Raw genomic sequence first — 16,924 nt, forward strand, 5'->3', positions numbered from 1 at the left:
GTTGAGTCACCCGTGCACATTTTTATAGTTTAAACTTTGCATGGCTACTGAATGGCATCAGGAACTGGACCTATTTATTTTGGAGTACACTGAATGCAGCTACGCATAACGCAACTGCTGTTTGGTTAACTGCACACTGATTCAACACACGAATGGCCTGAGGATAAAAACTCCTCTTGAGCCTCTCTGGCTGGGATGGGACGGGTCCTTCAAAATCTGAGTTGCTCTAGTCCAGCATCTCTTGACGTAAATGTCCTGTAGGGAAGGGAGAACAGTCCTGCAGCAGCGTTCTGCCATACAGATCACTCTCTGAATAGCTTTTTTTATCCTTGACACAGCTGTTTCCATACCAGGATGTGATGTTCTGTGTGAGGATGCTGTCCACAGCGCCTGTATAGAAAGTCCTGAGGATCACTGGAGAGACCCTGAACTTCCTCAGTTGTCGTAGGTGCTACAGGCACTTTACACTCCTGCTAAGTATGTTAAAGCACTCATTAAGCTGAAAGGCTTTATAAACCCTTGGGTAACATTTCAACATTTTATGCACAGGATCTAACACACCTTAAACACATACAAAGTAATGAGATTATTCAGATTTCAGAAACCGTCAAGTGTGTGTGTTTGCTTAAGAAACGTTGTGTAAAGCACATTTATGCAAAAGTATGATAACAAACAAGCCAGTGGCATTCTTGCAGTGACCTTTGCCCTTCCTGTGGCATTCCTGTCTTGTTTTTGTGTCGGCTTCTGCAGATGAATCATCCTTCTCTCGATCACGAAGGTCAACGAGAAATTCTAACTGTTGATCTCGGGCTATAGGCCTGTTCGGGCCAACAATAGGAAACATCTCCGGGTGCTGTTTGATCCCAGCCTGTCGTGTTTTGACGGCGACAGCCATATTTATGTCGCCAGTCCTGCTCGCTGCCCTCCGGGTTATCAGTGTGGAATAACTGGCTTCCTACGGTTGCCTAAGTGAATGCGCAGAAATAATTTCCTTGGCATGTGATCAGCTATGAAATTTGCAATTCTTTTTCTCTCTCTGTGTGTGTGTGTGCATAACCTCCCATTCGGCAATTTCTTGATGCTCAAGAGCTTACTTGCAGAAGGAGGTGACAGCTGTTTGAAAAATGAGATGCAGACTTTGACAAAATGAGTTCTGAATAAAAGAAAGGAGAAATTATTGAAGTGATCAGCTGTTGTGGTTGTTGTGTGTAGAAAACACAAGTATCAAAACAGTTATTTACCACTTCTTGTTTACCTTCCTTCTTTGTGACTCTTTCCCACTTGTTATCCATCGGCACAACAGTGTTTTTTTCCTGTTGTCTCTCTGATTGTGTCCTCTTCAATTCTATTTGCTCTCCATGTTCTTTGTTTATCATCCTGTGCCTGAGATCCTGTGTTTTGTATGGCAGTCAACAACAACACCCTATGTGTTTGTGTGTTTTTCCAGGTTTCCATACAGGATGATAAAGAGAGAGTGGCAGCTTAGCTGTTTCAGAGAGCAAGCCTTCGTCATTTCCTTCCCGTTTCCTTCATTTCTTTCTCTGGTCTCCTGCTGCAAACTGCCCCCTCCTTCCTCCACCTGGAAATGCACACACACACACACACACAAAGAATTTGAGATGCTGCACAAACAAGCTCATACAATCCTTTTCTCCACACATATGCAAATGCTTTTTGAACATAAACAAAAGCACACAAACACAATGCAGGTGCATGAGTTCCACAGAAACAGCTGTAAGCACCCTCTAATCCAGCCCTGCAGCGGCGATCTACATATACAGCAGATTAATATTCGTAGATACACCTCGACATGCAAATACAATATATAGCACATTTTAAGCGGTTTGTTTTGGGTTTATATTTGTGTCTTTAGTTTCAAAACAGTGCTCGGGCAAACTGCACTAAATTTTCAAACTGTTTTAGAATCACATTACACATAACTTTTGATTTACGTAAGCATACTGTGCATTTATGTGTCATTAATCATTTTACAAGTGAGATCACTGAGTTTGCAAAGCTGAGTCAGCGTATATTTAGTAATGGCAAAAAACCCTGCAGACTTTCAGGTAGAGCGGGTTATAAAAGCTGGTCAGAATGGAGGCTCCTCTGTGATAGCTCAGCAATAATAAATGAATGTGAGTAAGTGCCCCCTGTTGTGACGCTGCTAAGCAAAGTGCCACTGAACAATAACAAGAACTGTCCTCTGCGGATGGATTACATACGACCTCTTTTGTTGTTTCAGGGACAAGTTTATGTAGCAGCAGCGCTCAGTGGGAAAGATCAGCAGAACGTCAGACAACCAGTTTGCTTAACTCACGTACAGCTTTAGACGTGGGAAAGCAGAGAAACTGCGGTGCGCTGAACTGGATAGAGAGGATAAGCACATTGCTCTGTAATCTCTGAGCTCGTGAAAATGAAATTGACAGGTACCATTGTTTGCTCTAATAAGCAAATGGTGCTAACTGCATGTGACAGGAATGCTCCCAGTCAGGATTCTTGTGATTAAATAGGATTGTAGTTCTCTGTGTGTGGGTACATGTGAAAGTATGCCACGGTGCAGTTTTTGGTGTTCGTCTTTGTGTAAAACAAGATAGTAAAAAAGACAGAATTTTACTGTTGCATGCTATGAGACCTAGTTTATGCATGTATGTTTATATATATATAATTATATATATAGCACCAAATATTAGAGTAAGTTTGTTATTGTTCATAGGTCACCCCGGGACACGTCTTACCCATCCTATTCCAGGCCAAAATAAGAGGGGCGGGGTTAATACAGCCCCCACTCTGTCCCATTTTTGCTTATTTCTGGTGTTTTTCAAAAAATTCCCACTATCTTTAGATAGTTTTCTTTGAATTTTTCTCAAATCTTGTTGCGATCTGTCTGCAGAAGAGTCACATGCCTCCACCCACCTGTCCACTAGGGATGGGTATCGAAAACCGGTTCTTGTTGAGAACCGGTTCCCACTGTTTCAATTCCTTGGAATCGTTTGCCACTTTTAAAAACGATTCCCTTATCGATTCCAGTCGCCCCGAATGACGTCATCACGTTGAGTAGCGTCTTTTACCCAGTAGGAAACACGGCGCCTGAGCGGCACAAACGCTCAAAAGTTTGGTTACACTTTATGAGAAAGGATGACAACAGGGCAACGTGCAATACTTGCAAAGTAGAGATTTCATCAAAGGGAGGAAACACTACGAATATGCAAAAGCATTTGCTCAAAAAACACGCGATTGCTTTCAACGAATGTCGTGTTTTTGATCCGCTCCGGACTAGCGAAGCTCAACCCAGCAGCAGCGGTAGCGTTTCCACGTCCTCTCCCGTTAATACTGCAGGTAACTAATCAATTAGCATTGCATATTATGTTAGTGCGATTTACCTTATTACAAAACCTGCTATTACTGTGCGTTGCATTTAGATAACCATGATGAGAGAGACAGAGTCTGGCTGGCTCAGATGCTGGCAGTTCTCGCTGCAGTCTACCGGTAGCGTCTCCTTTCAGGCCAGGATAGACGAATGTCACCCAGCAGTGTCTAAGTTTGTGGTCAAAGGTTTGCACCCATTTGCCACAGCAGATGCCCCCGATTTCACTTTGGTAAGTGAATGTGTTTAATTGTAGGCAGGGACATTACTGGATATTCTTGTGTAATTGCTACAGAATAATTTATGTTAAACTTTGTTATTGCTACAGGAGAATATTTATTTTATTATTTTACATATACATTTTTTTCCTGGGGACCCTGTGACACCCCATTGAAGAGCTGTAGGCTAGATCTCTTAAGATCTCACTGTTGGGTTTGTAAGGCCATGTTACTCCTAAATTTCTATCTTGTTCAAAGAGAAGATATAAAACACAGTTCTAAGCTAATCGACTTTAGTGTTCTCCTTTTTTAAAAAAAAGAATCGATAAGAGAATCGATAAGGAATCGAATCGTTAAACAGAATCGAAAATGGAATCGGAATCGTTAAAATCTTATCAATACCCATCCCTACTGTCCACCTCAAAAAAGACTGGAATGCAAAGTAACTCATATCTGGCCTCTCTGAAGAATTTGGCTTTCCTCCAGTTGCCAGGGAGAAAGAAAGATGAAAGATCAAATAAATGAGATATATGTTTGAATGGAGAACAAAAGAGAGCAAAAGGTACAACAGAAACTGAAGGTGGTGAGAACGCAAGAGGTAAGCAGGGAAGTCAGGACTAGGGATGGGTATCATTTAGGTTTTATCCGATACCAGTGTCAAACCGGTACTTTGGAAATGGTGCCGGTGCTTAAATGGTGCTCGAACTGGTGCTTAAAGAATGAAGAACACAAACTTTGTCCAAAAACCTCTCATGTTTAGCCGTTTTTTTGTAAAAAGATAACAATCTTAGCCTTTTCTGCAGCTATGGGGCATATATGGCATCACTCTTGGCTGGAAGCAGTGCTTAAACAATGGAAAAAAAACACAAACTTTGTCCAAAAACCTCTCATGTTTAGCTGTTTTCCACTTTTTCTTTGGTCATTTTAGCCTTTTTGGCCAGGGTGAAGGGAGCATCTGCCATCAAACAAGAAGACAGCCGCATGTAATTACGACGGTGTTCGCTAGTTCACCTTACATGCATTAATTTAATAACGTGGTTAGCCTACTCAACGTAAATTACACACAGACAACATTAAGCTACTCACGCAGAGAAGAACGGCTGCTGCTGCCATCATCATTTCTGCTACACTGGCAGGGATAGGGACCAGGACTTTCCTCTTCGGGTTCTTGGGGGATGTTGCTAACTCCAGGTCCGATAACAGGCACCACACCGCAGTAGATGTGCTCGGTGTGACGTCTTGCAACAAGCTATCAAATACGGTGCATTTTTCGGCTTTTAAAAAAACGCTATGCGTCACCAGGTGTTTCATCAGATTCGAGGTGTTACTTCCTTTGCACAGTAACACCTTAAAGCACTTGTTGCTGCTGAGTTTGCATCTTTTGCTGTGAAGTACAGCCAGACTTTGACCGCTTCGCCTTGGGCATTTTTAATCTGTAGCTCTGCTCTAAAAGAACGTACGTACCTGGACCCGCCTACTATCCTTGGAAAGGTAAAATTACTGGCTGGAATCCAAAGTGTATGACATCGCAGGAAAAAAAAAGCACCGAAATAAAGCACCGAAATGTGCGCTGCTTTTCGGTCTGGTTACCATTTATGTCAGAACCGGTGCCATTGATACCGGTACCCATCCTTGGACTTGGCTGGCATAGCAGTTGAAGTGGTGCTTGCAACTTAGAAATGTCATTCTAAGCGAACGAAGGGAGTTGAAGGCAGCATCGGCATGTTGGCTGCTCGGATTCTTACCAACAGTTTGACCCTTCACTGGTCCGCATATTGCTCCCCTAAATATAAGTCATCTGATCTCAGCTTGAAGTAACCTTCCCTAACTACAATGCCAATGTAACAGGCAAAAAACCCCTACATTTATTACCTGGCACAGGTCTCAATAGTTGCCAGGTTTAGCTAATGACTTAGCATTTCAAATGTTGTATCTGATGTTAGCCTGCTGATGGAGAGTACTATAATTAACAACCGAATTGAAAAAAAACCCCCCCACAACAACATATGGGGAACAACTGAGTTTGAAAAGTCAGTTAAAAGATAAAAACAGACTCCATAACCAACGCTCTCATTTAGAGCGCTGTGGTGTACCAGGCACACAGAATCAGACTGTACTATAGATGTTACCCATCCATTACTGCTTTACACATCTGCTGACAAGCAAATGAGCACAGCCGAATAACACCAACACGCTTAACTTTGATGAGGTTTCAAGGAACATCATTATCTACAGTCATTTGGCAAATTCCCTGTATTCTGCCTGGCCGATTCTCTCTGTATCTAACCTGAGAGGGAGCCAGAGACGATAAATATAATGCAATACAGAAGGTGAAAGCAGGTCAGAAACCCCATCTATATCAAGTGTTGCATATGCAGCAACACAATTAAAAACAGCTGCAGCAGCAGTGTACATGAGAAAGTGAAAAAGCCACATGCTAATGTGAGATTCAGCCCCCTCCCCTGAGAATGAATGGGTTTTTTTTCACTTCTGAATATGGCTGCGAGCCATTTATCATAACGTTAATAAACACTTCATGGTCTAAAGCATGAAACGACAAAGACATGACATGCACGTGTAAGTGCAAGTACTGTATGTTTCTGACAAAACAAACAACCCGAAACTCTGTGTGTATATCCAGCACTGGTGTAAAAATAATGATCAAGGGCCTGAGGTGGGCTCATTGGCGTTAAGCAGAGGCCCAGCAGAGACTCTCTTATTTCAGTGGCAGAGTGGGAAACACGGGCTTAAAGCAAAAGTCAAGCTCAGTACTAAAAACACACGAAGCTGACTCTGCCCAGTACATAAGCAGCATGGTTAAAAATAGATAGCAACAGTGCCTCTGAAGCAGCGAGCAGACAGCCTCTGAGCTTCTGCCTCTGGCTGCTGTGTGAGAAGAGAAAGAGGGGGCGAGGGTTTGGGTTTAGGTTTGGCAGAGCGTAGTGGGGTAAGTGATTTCTTCATCAGCATCTCCCTCTTCTTCCACGACACGAAAGGGGAAGTGGGGATAATTCATCTTCAAAAACAGAAACTGTCCCCTCACAAAAAATGATTAATAGTTTGTACACGCAATTTTCACGAGTTATGACAAATACGTTTTGAAGGAAAGTGACCTCTGGTGGCCGTTTGAATGAGACTGTCAGAAAGTACAAGTACAAATGGCACTGCTGTCGTCGTCTTTAGCCACAGCAGAAATTGGATTAAAAAGCATGGATTTCAACACAAGCAACATATCTGTGTTTCACTTACTATTTGTTGTAAGTGAAACACAGATATGCTTTCTAGTCTGCTCCATCAACCTCCTAATTTCAGCTTTTTGGCATTTTAATTCCAATATTCAGTTTTCTGAAAATTAAAAATTGACCTTGATGGTGGTTTCTTTCCTTCTTTCCTACTTTAGCTTTTGGTGTTTGGTGTTGCAGATAACATGGAAGGCATCCAGAGCAACTAGGTGTTCAGCTCAAGGACACTTAGACTTAGACACATCACCAAACCAATCAATATATCCAATCTTGCGAACAGCACCGGCCCCAGCAGGTTACTGCTAGATTTATGAGAGAGAACATAGCAGACAGTTACGGCATATTTGTGTGAGGGGGATTTTTTTTTTTAAGTGGTTATCATTGTGTAAAAGCAACAACCCGACTGCCACAGAACCTTTTCTTTGAGGTTTAAATGATGGATTTGTTGCTTCTCCAAGGTTATAGCAAATCATGCTTTTAGTACAAACACTCAACAGATTTGCTGATTGCCTCAAAACACTGGCACCCACAGCTTCCATGTGAAAATGTGAATAACTGTACACTTTTCTCTGTCCTTTGATCTATACACTATGTATAAGTTCACTGTTTAAACAGAGCTTACAGAGGTGATACAGTATGACCAAGTTCAGCTGAAGTAAAAGTTTTCTTATTTTGGTGATAAGAAAACCATCATTTGTCACATTATTATCTGCAAAAGTGAGATATTTGAGGAATTCTGTTATTTGAGCTTTCAGGCTGTGAAAATGGAGAATTTCCTCGTGTGAAAAAAAGGCTGGATGGATCTGTGAGGACTGTCACTCAGGAGAAATTTAAGTTGGCGTGACTGACAGGCCAAAAATGATTTCTGATCAGGTCATGACACTGAATGCCTACAGCCAATCAGAGCTCGAATATATAGATGGAAATACTTACAGTGACACATTATAATGGTCTTAATTTGAGTTTTATGAATCCCTGCACTGTCTTGTATCCACTGGTACATATCTGCTCTAACTAAGCACCTTTTTCTTCACGGCTTGTTTACCTAGTCATACACACATGCATACCAGAGCTGTTTTCTACGCCTTGTCTAACATTCATGCACACCCTCACACTATCTTGCATCATCCAGGGATCACACTACTGCCGACCTGCTCCGAAATCATCGGTCATTTGTCATCCTGTTCTTCTGACTAACAAGGGAACAGGCCTCACCTGACCATAGATATACTTCAGTCAGTCAATTGGCCAATGACTTTCAAGTCTATGAAAATGGGGGACTGTGTATACAAGTGGCTGTAATTCCTAAAACCCCAACAAACCCTTGAATTAAAGTCTGCATTTCAAACGGTGGTGCACAGAGACGGAATTACAAAAATAGTGTTTTTCTCCAAGAAATTATGGACTTACCAATATAATAGCATGCACTTTAAACTGCATGTGTGCCTACCTGTGTGACTTAATTTGTGCTAGTGTGTGTTTATGTTCTGTGTGCTTGTTTCCCTTTTGTCCCTGATTGTTTGTCCCCTCAGTTCTTCCCTTCATGCAATAGAGACGTTGGAACGCCGCAGCCTCCCGGCTCTGAACCGACACTTTCACCGAGCTGTGATTTATGTGCTGGAATGAGTGTCTGTGTGCTTGTGAGAGCCTGAGAATGGCGGGAACATTAAAAACAAATAGAGAGAGGCGGAGACAGAGCAATGTGCTCACAAACATATAAAGATTCGCACACACACACATACGCACACACACACACACTCTCCAGCATGCACGGACAGGAAGTGAGATGGATAAACAAGCGTCATGGCGGATAGCAGTGGGGCCAGAACAGAACACCGCACTGAAATGTTTTCCTTGATTTAGTGACCTGCACTCTTCAGCGTAACCTTTGACCTGCCTCCAAATATAGAGTGAGGACATTTTTTCCCCTTTCTTCTGTTTTTTTCAAAGCTTGTCACAAAAGAAAGGGAAAGCACAGAACCTCTGCCAGTCCATGCACAGATACTGAGTAGATTTCCATTTTATCACACGGTCCTCTGCTGGTGCAGCAAGGTATCATATGTGCTGTACCATATAATGTAAAACTGGACAGAATATTTTTATTGGGAGGATAGAATTAAAGCTCAAAGATGACAGGGATTTATTCATTTACTTGAGATTTTAGGAGAGAGCTTAAATCTTTAACGACTAGAAAGAAAGTTAACGCACTAATTTTTGTGAAACTTTGGATAGTGCTGTGTCTTTGTTTGAAGCAATACACTTGATGAACGAATGCCTGAACAAGGAAGCAAGTTTGTGAACATATTAAATGAGTCTCGGAGCTAACAAACAGGAAAACGGATAAGAACATGTGTGACCGTCTTGTGTGTTTTCAGTCTAAACGGCAGGTCTTTACACTATTGTTGAAAGCTCTGCTTCGCACCAGCGGACGAAAATAGATATCATGACACTGTAAACAGGAACCAGAAGAGAGGTTTTGTGTGTGTGTGTTTCTGTAACTTCCTCTATCCTGATATCTGCCACCTTTCTCTCTCTGTCTCGTTATTACTCCTCATTCATCATCTCTTACACATCACTGTACCAAGTGTAGATAATGAATCAAGCATCATCAAGCATGTTTTTGTGTGCCTTGACCTCACAGCCCCAGGAGGGTCACACCGACTGAGGACTACAATGTCAGTTGGAGGTGGCGCGGTACTCTTCAGAATCTGAACATCCAAAAAAAGCAAAGGAAATAACAAAAAAGTAAACTTCCACTCATATTATGTGACAAGATAAGACAATTACTGTTGGGAGATTATTAACTGGTTTTAAGGATTATTGCAAAGAACTCATCTATTTGCACAAATGCAGAAACAGGGAACAGAGATTCCTGGAAAACAGCCACGAGGGAAGTGTGAACAAGCTGTAAACACTGACCCCCTCTGTTTACTTTAAAACTCTAAGCGGACAGTCTTATCCACAGTGACTTCAAAACACGCAGCAGTAGAACAAACTGCCTTAATTCTGTTATATCTGGCTTTCAGATTGGGATAATTAGTAATATTCTTAAAACATTAAGCATTTATTTATTTATTTATTTTTAAAATTAAGTTTTATTTCTTTTTAAAAAGGCCAAAAAGGCACTGCAAATGTAAAGCTCCTCATTGTGGATTCATAGTTCTGTGTTTTATCTTTGCCACAGGTATGTCCTAACTGCAAACCCCTCAGATACCCTACAAATGTTCCCCCATCATAACCACTCTACAAAGGGTGAATCTTTTGTTTTTAATGTGCACTTTAAAATTTTTTTTAATAATGCCATTACTCTCATCCTTCAGAGGAAAAAAACGCTTCTCCTGTGTCCACAGTCTTATTGCACCCACAGTTATTGGCCATATGTGAGAGCAGGGACACAAAACAACCTTCATACTGGTTGTTTTCATCTTCTCACTCAGGTTTGACTGCAACAGACTGGTACAGCAGCCACAAAGCACCAGAAAACCAGAGCCTTTCACTTTGAGATGGTAAATCACATCCCAGCTGCTTCATACTTAACCGCTAACCACACTAATATAAATTTGTGGTTATCGTTCAATAACGTCAACAATAAAGCCACACTGTCAAAAATAACAAAACAAAAAATGTGATCCTGAGACCAGACACCCTCCACCTCTCTACCCTGGTAGTTACTCTGTGTTTTGTTTTGATAGTCGTCTATCTGGCCTGTTTTACCAGATTTACTTCCTCTCATTTACCTTGATTAGCTGTGTCTTGTTACTCTGGTCTGTCCAATCTCCCCGATTAGTCCTCAGCATGTCTGTGCATATCTTTGTACTTTGTCTTGTATCTATTTATCTCTATTGTATGTGCAAAACAGCTGTTTTGGATTTCCCAGTCTCTTTGTATTCATGGATTTTGCTCTTTAGTCATGGACTTCTGTATTTGACTGGTTTCCAGTTTAGCCAGTCTGCCTGGGAATCGTGCATTTGAATCTATTTCTTGCCTACCTGTGACAGCCCCTTGGTTTTGTTTAGAAATGATGCCCATTAAAACTCATGAACACCATCAGTGACAAGCGGTAGCACTGGTGGAGTCTAATGCACTGCTTTATTTACATGTTACACAATTAGCAGGAACACGTGTCTGTGCAAAACACCATTACGTTAAATTGAAGGCATGCTGGTGTTAGCAGATATATTATCATTATATGTTCAGACACAAATCCCATCCTTATATGAATTATCCCTGAAACTCTGTAAAAGTATTCTTTTAATCCAGTACTTAACTACTGATATGTCATGATCCTGGGTCTGCTGACCCAGCGTTTTGTGTTTAGTTTATGTAGCCTTCAGGTTTCCTAAGTTCATTATAATCATGCCTAGGTGTTTCTAGTTATTTTCCCCTCGTGTTTCCACTATGTTAAGTCTCCCCTGCTTTTCATGTATTTCATGTCTGTGGCTTATGTTGTCAGTTCAGGTTGTCATGTCTATATCTCACTGTGTTTCCTGTTTTATTGTGAAGAGGTCTGGTGTGTCTGTGTTCATCATGTTCAGTTACTCTCCCCCTGTGACGTAATTATGTTCATGTGTCAGCTGGGTTCCCCAGGTGCTGCCACTTCCCTCATTATCCTCCTGTGTCCATTTAGTCTGTGTGCTCTCAGCCATTCTTTGTCAGGTCGTCCGTTGTATTCACCTGTTGTACTCGTCCGTTGTTTCCTATGTCTCCGCTCCAGGTATCCCTGTCAGTTTGTTATGTTTAGAGTTTTCTATGTTTTGTTTTAGTTCACCCAGTTTAGGTCATTGTTTAGTTTTCATCGATTCCCTATTATTTTGTACCCTCGTTTCTTGCCTTAATAAACGGCTTGTTTTGTTATTCATATCTCATTTCGGTCTGCGCTTGAGTCCTTCCCTGCAACATACGGTCTGCCCTAGCCAGACCGTGACATGATAAAAGTAAAACTAATTGACAAACAGTGTGCAGCATTCTTCACATTTCCCCCATGCCACTGTATACTAAAACACATTTCTAAATTACATCAGCACTAAAAGGCTTATAAAATACGCATGAGAGGAAAAAATTACATTCATAAAAGGTTCGAGAATCACAGAATCATCTTGAAACTCAGGAGGTAAGACAGCAAAATAAGGAAGTGTTAAATAAAGTGTCACAGAACAGGAACAAGCTTTCGTTTCATGGACTTCAACGAGCACAGTCACCTGCTGAAAGTAACAGTTTAAAAATAGTTTTTTGTAGATGACTGCCAATGCATTAAAAATGGTTGGTTACTTAGAAAATGCATGTTTTAAAAGAGGAAGTAAAACTTACATTAACTTGGAGTAAAAACAAGTATTTCCTTCCCTCTTTACTTTAGAGCAGGTCTCCAACTCCAGGCCTCAAGGGCCGGTGTCCTGCAGGTTTTAGATATAACTGTGGGTCAACACACCTGAGTCACATGATTAGTTTGTTACCAGGCCTCTGGAGAACTTCAGGACATGTTGAGGAGGTCATTTAGCCATTTGAATCAGCTGTGTTGGACCAAGGACACATCTAACACCTGCAGCCCTCGAGGCCGGGAGTTGGAGACCTCTGCTTTAGAGAGTCAGCTCTAAATTTTGAAATGTGGTACAGTTATGAAGAACAAAGTGCAGGGTAACAAGTACCTTTAATGAAGTTTGACATTACCACAATATAATATCTATCCATCTATCCATCCATCTATGGAGCTTTAAAATATTCTAACATAGAATATTAAATTACTGTACAGTACTGTAAAGTACCTTAAGTACTTAAATACAGTGCTTGAGTGAATGCCTCGGGTTACGGTGCGGGGAAAGAGCTGTGCCAAGTTGACAAGTTCCACTCCCTTGTCTCCTCTCAGCATGTTTTCACATGTACAAAGTATTCATGAAAACACAGATACACCAACACACTTGCAAACATGGCTGTTGCCTGCCCCAACCAGAAGAGCTTGATCTGTGTCTGGCTCCTGTCCTGCATCCTCTTCTGTCTCTGCTGATTGAGGAAGCCTTAGAGGAGACGACACCATGAGCACTCTGCACCGACTTGGCCTGAATGTCTGGGCTATTTCCAGCCGCCGCCTGCGTGGCCTCAGGATGCAGCCCAGAGCAAGAAGAAAGAAAGCAGAGGATCCTGACTCCCGCTCTACTCCTGTCTCTGGCTGGTGTCCTCGGTGGCTCCGGAAAAGGGCCTCTGGAGGTGTTTAAATCTGAAAGACAACAACCTGGTGGTGAACCCGAGAGCTTTGTTTGAAACGACACAGTAATGGATCGCTGTTTTTGATCAGTTTCAGCACAAAGGGCCATTAATGTTACAGGATGCTGTGCGTAATAATATTGTTGGCAGTAAAGCTAACTCAGCATCTTTTTTTGTTAACCTGACAGGAAAATTTGTATCTTTTCTAAGGTCTGCTTAACACTTTCTTACCCATATTTTCACATTTGACTAATTTACATAACTTTCCTCTGCAAGTCTTCTGTGATATTTGCACACTTACACACCCACAGTCATACAGGTGTTTTCCTGGGTATGGGCCTTTCTTATTTGTTGTGCTCGCTCGTATTTTCCAGTAAACCTTGAGCTTTTGTGTCATATAGATGTTTTTCTCCTGCTGCCTTTAGCAAGCTTGTTCACATGACCAGCAAGTTCCCAAGAATCCACTCCTAATCTAAGATAAAGTGATATGTGCGTGTCTGGCTGTGTGTGTCACAGGCATAGTGTGTGCAGTATTCTTAGCAGTAGCTTGGTTTAAGTGGTTTAGAGCAGCAGATAAACCAAAGATAACAAAAGGTCCTGACTCCTCTTGCTATAAACCTCAGTTCCAATAATAGAGATGTTAAAAGCAATCAAGCCACTGGAGATACTGACCTGATAAGAACCCGAGAGATTTAGAGTGACAGAAATGTGAGAAACAGGATCATGTTCCTCACTTTCCCCCCAAAAATGAATGTTTTGCGAAACTTTGAAATTTGACACCTGCGACAATGACATGAAAAGCCAAGAAAAAGGAAATGTTCATCTTGAAAAGAAAACACATTGTGGAAGCATGTGCTTCTGACGTCGACACAGAGAGAGCTGTAGGTGGTTCAGTCATATTTCTCACTAACACGACCGTTTACTTACTAAGAAAATTGCTCAAGACTAGAATAATTAATACTCAGGTAATAATATGAGTATTTTTTAGTAAACTGCTAACAATTATTTGTGACACCTGTTTCAAATGTTTACAATGTTCAGACCCTGGGATAATATGTCTCTGTGTTATTCCAGTTCCAAAGTCCCGCTGTGGATTATCTTGTCCCTGGAATTTTCTTGTATAGATGCAGTATTATGACATAACTTCAGCAAATCTTGAAAGTGCTCTTAAATTAAATAAACACTAAAGTGTTATTCAATAAGATCCAATGAAATCTCAACAGAGAACAGCCAATAAAACTCTATTGATATAAAGGTGACTACACTTATCTCAGAAGGTTCAGATTGATGGTTACCTTCTATGACGCGGTGATATTAAAGTGCTGAAGACCAAGCAAATCACATCAATACAGTCCAGACCGCGTGAGCGTGCAAACCCTCGAAAGTAAACGACCTTTTGCTTTGTCGAATTGTGACTCAAACAGTAACAGATTTCTGATTTAAAGCACAGAATTTAAAGGTCTCGACATTGGATTAGTAGCGAACAGACAATTAAAAATCTTTCAATAGTTCACTATAACCTTGACACAGAGAGCAGCTGGTGTTTAGTCATGATTGTGACTACAAGCCCCACCTTTCACTTACTAGGAAAATTGCTCAAGAGTAGATTTATACTTAGATAATAATGTCAGTGTGTGTCAGTAAACTGCTATCAATTATCAGTAACCATTAACTGTGACACCTGTTTCAAATGTTATGTTTACAATGTCTGAATCCCACCAAAGGATAACAGGATAACAGGTCTGTCGCTTCAGCTCCAAAATCCCACATCTGATCATCTTGTACCTGGAATTTTCTGGGATAGATTTGCAGTAACAGATGCAATTTTATGATCTGACTTCAGTGGATTTTGAAAGTGCTCATAAACTAAGTAAATATTAAAGTGTGTATCCAATAAAATTTCAATACCCTTCAGTGACTAGACTCACAAAACCTACTTCATTGGACACCTCAAAGACCGAGGAGATGATAGCAGATTTATGAGAATTCAGGCCTCCGCTCAGTGTCTTCTAAATTCATGCTGCTCAGTGAATTCTTATTTGCTGAACATTTCTCAAGTAATGATGCCTCTGCTGATTGCCTCTACAGCAGTCATTCAAGCACTATGAATGACACCCACAGCAACAGAGTGGCTTCCAATTAAATGTTTCTGTACAATAACAAACCCCTATTTTAGACAGTAAGCTCTATCAGGTACACAGGCATGCGATTTGTCAACAGCAGAGATATAGAATAACAACATCCTGAGATCTGGTTTATCTAATTCCTTATCTTGCTTCTGGTCCCAGTCTGCATAGTGAATAACACTAATGTTTTCCTGGGCCTACTGCTTTGAGTGTAATCACATAAGGATTTTTGGCAGCACTGATCCAAATTAGCTTTCAGTGCTCGTCTCCTGCTGGATACCAGGACGTTCTGGTGACTGTAAGAAACTTTTGGAGGCTGTAATCAGTGTTACCGGCTTGATTCGATGCCAGCTGACTCACAGGGCGCTGCATGTTTGCTGCACAGCAACACGCGCCAGTGGCAGCACAATGGCAGAGGAAGCTGTCCGGCTAGCACGTATCCCTGACAATGCAGTCATGAAAACATTGTTTGGAAGCAAGACTCCACCAAAATGAACTTTTAGCACTGTCACACACTTTAAAGACACAGGGTGATTAGTTCGTTGATGGTGAAACCACATGCTCACTTCGGGGTAAACCCATTAGTCACTGTCTAAGCACTATTTTGACACTTTGCTTCTGTCGGTAACCACTTCATAATTTTCTGTTTAAACTGATGTGTCATTTCTGCTTTTGTTGCGTGTCTGTCTAGAGGCATCTATTCTTGGATGTACAGTAACTAGTGCATGAATTGAGAGGATGTGACAAATAAAAAAACAGGATTTTAACATCTTTTTCACTGCGCTTCCACTTCTTTTGACTTTTTACACAGCAACTGAAAGTGGCTGATTAGTAACTCCATACATTCACATGTTTCAGCTTTGTTCTCTGTAACCTTTGATCCTCTTAACTTCTGTTCTTGGAGCATTACTCAATCCAAGCTCCACCTTTTGCCATGACTGATCTTTAGTTCTTCTCTTGTTTCTTGCTGACACAGTTCTTTTGGGTTTTGGGTCTTTTTTTGTGCAAATTTCTCTTCTTGAGAAGAAAAAGGGAAAAAATGAAACAGTTTGCTTCAACAGTTCTGTTTTACTGTCTACAGATTTTTATACATCAGCACAAGGGGAGCTGATGAGTGGAAATTCATGGCACGAACCAAAAAAATAAACATGAATATGTGAATTAGGGTTGTAATGATGAATGTGTATTTACTGCATGAATACCATAACGGTTTATTGATGTGAAACAGTTACAACATTGTGGAAAAGTTTTGATCCACCCCTCATTTCGTTATATTTGGCTTCCAAGGAGACAGGCTTTCTTGTAAATTCTTTAAGCGATATGGTGCAATAATTCTCCAGACTTTATGGAGCTCTTTCAATGTTTTCTTTTACATTAGCTGCTTTTCAACTTGTTTACAGTCCAAACCTTATAAAAAAAAGTCCTTCAAAGGAAGTTCTTAAAAAGAGGCTTAAAAACAATTTACAGTTGATGAGCAGTATCTGAAATACTATAAGACGTAGGAAGAAATTCCAGTGAAGTTATTATACAAGCCATGAGAGATGAATCTCGTCCATCTTTAAAGCATCTGACTAACAATGGCTTCATTTTTTGGTCCTGCAATGATTCCAAACACTGATAATGCAGTAAAAACAAACCTGGATAGAAGAACACGCAATAGAACGCCATCAGTCATGGATTGGTCTCCCCGGAGCCCATCTCTAAATTACTAGCGCAGATCAAGAGGCTGCAAAAATCCACAGAAGAGCTTTGAATGTCCTTCAAAAGGCCTGGAGAACT

The 16,924-nt window shown here is 41.0% G+C and overlaps 1 long non-coding RNA gene across 1 annotated transcript; it reads right to left on the minus strand.

Moving 5' to 3' along the window:
- Position 1: 1 nt before the first annotated feature.
- LOC309689299 lies at positions 2-12,221 on the minus strand. The gene is made up of 3 exons (XR_014271326.1): positions 12,132-12,221; positions 1,256-1,579; positions 2-1,153 (listed from the first exon to the last, which is right to left on the minus strand). It is a non-coding gene; the product is annotated as an uncharacterized lncRNA (long non-coding RNA).
- Between the last annotated feature and the right edge of the window lie 4,703 nt (positions 12,222-16,924).

This window comes from Aulonocara stuartgranti (assembly GCF_965226115.1).
Source record: "Aulonocara stuartgranti genome assembly, chromosome: 15".
Lineage (NCBI taxonomy): Eukaryota > Metazoa > Chordata > Actinopteri > Cichliformes > Cichlidae > Aulonocara > Aulonocara stuartgranti.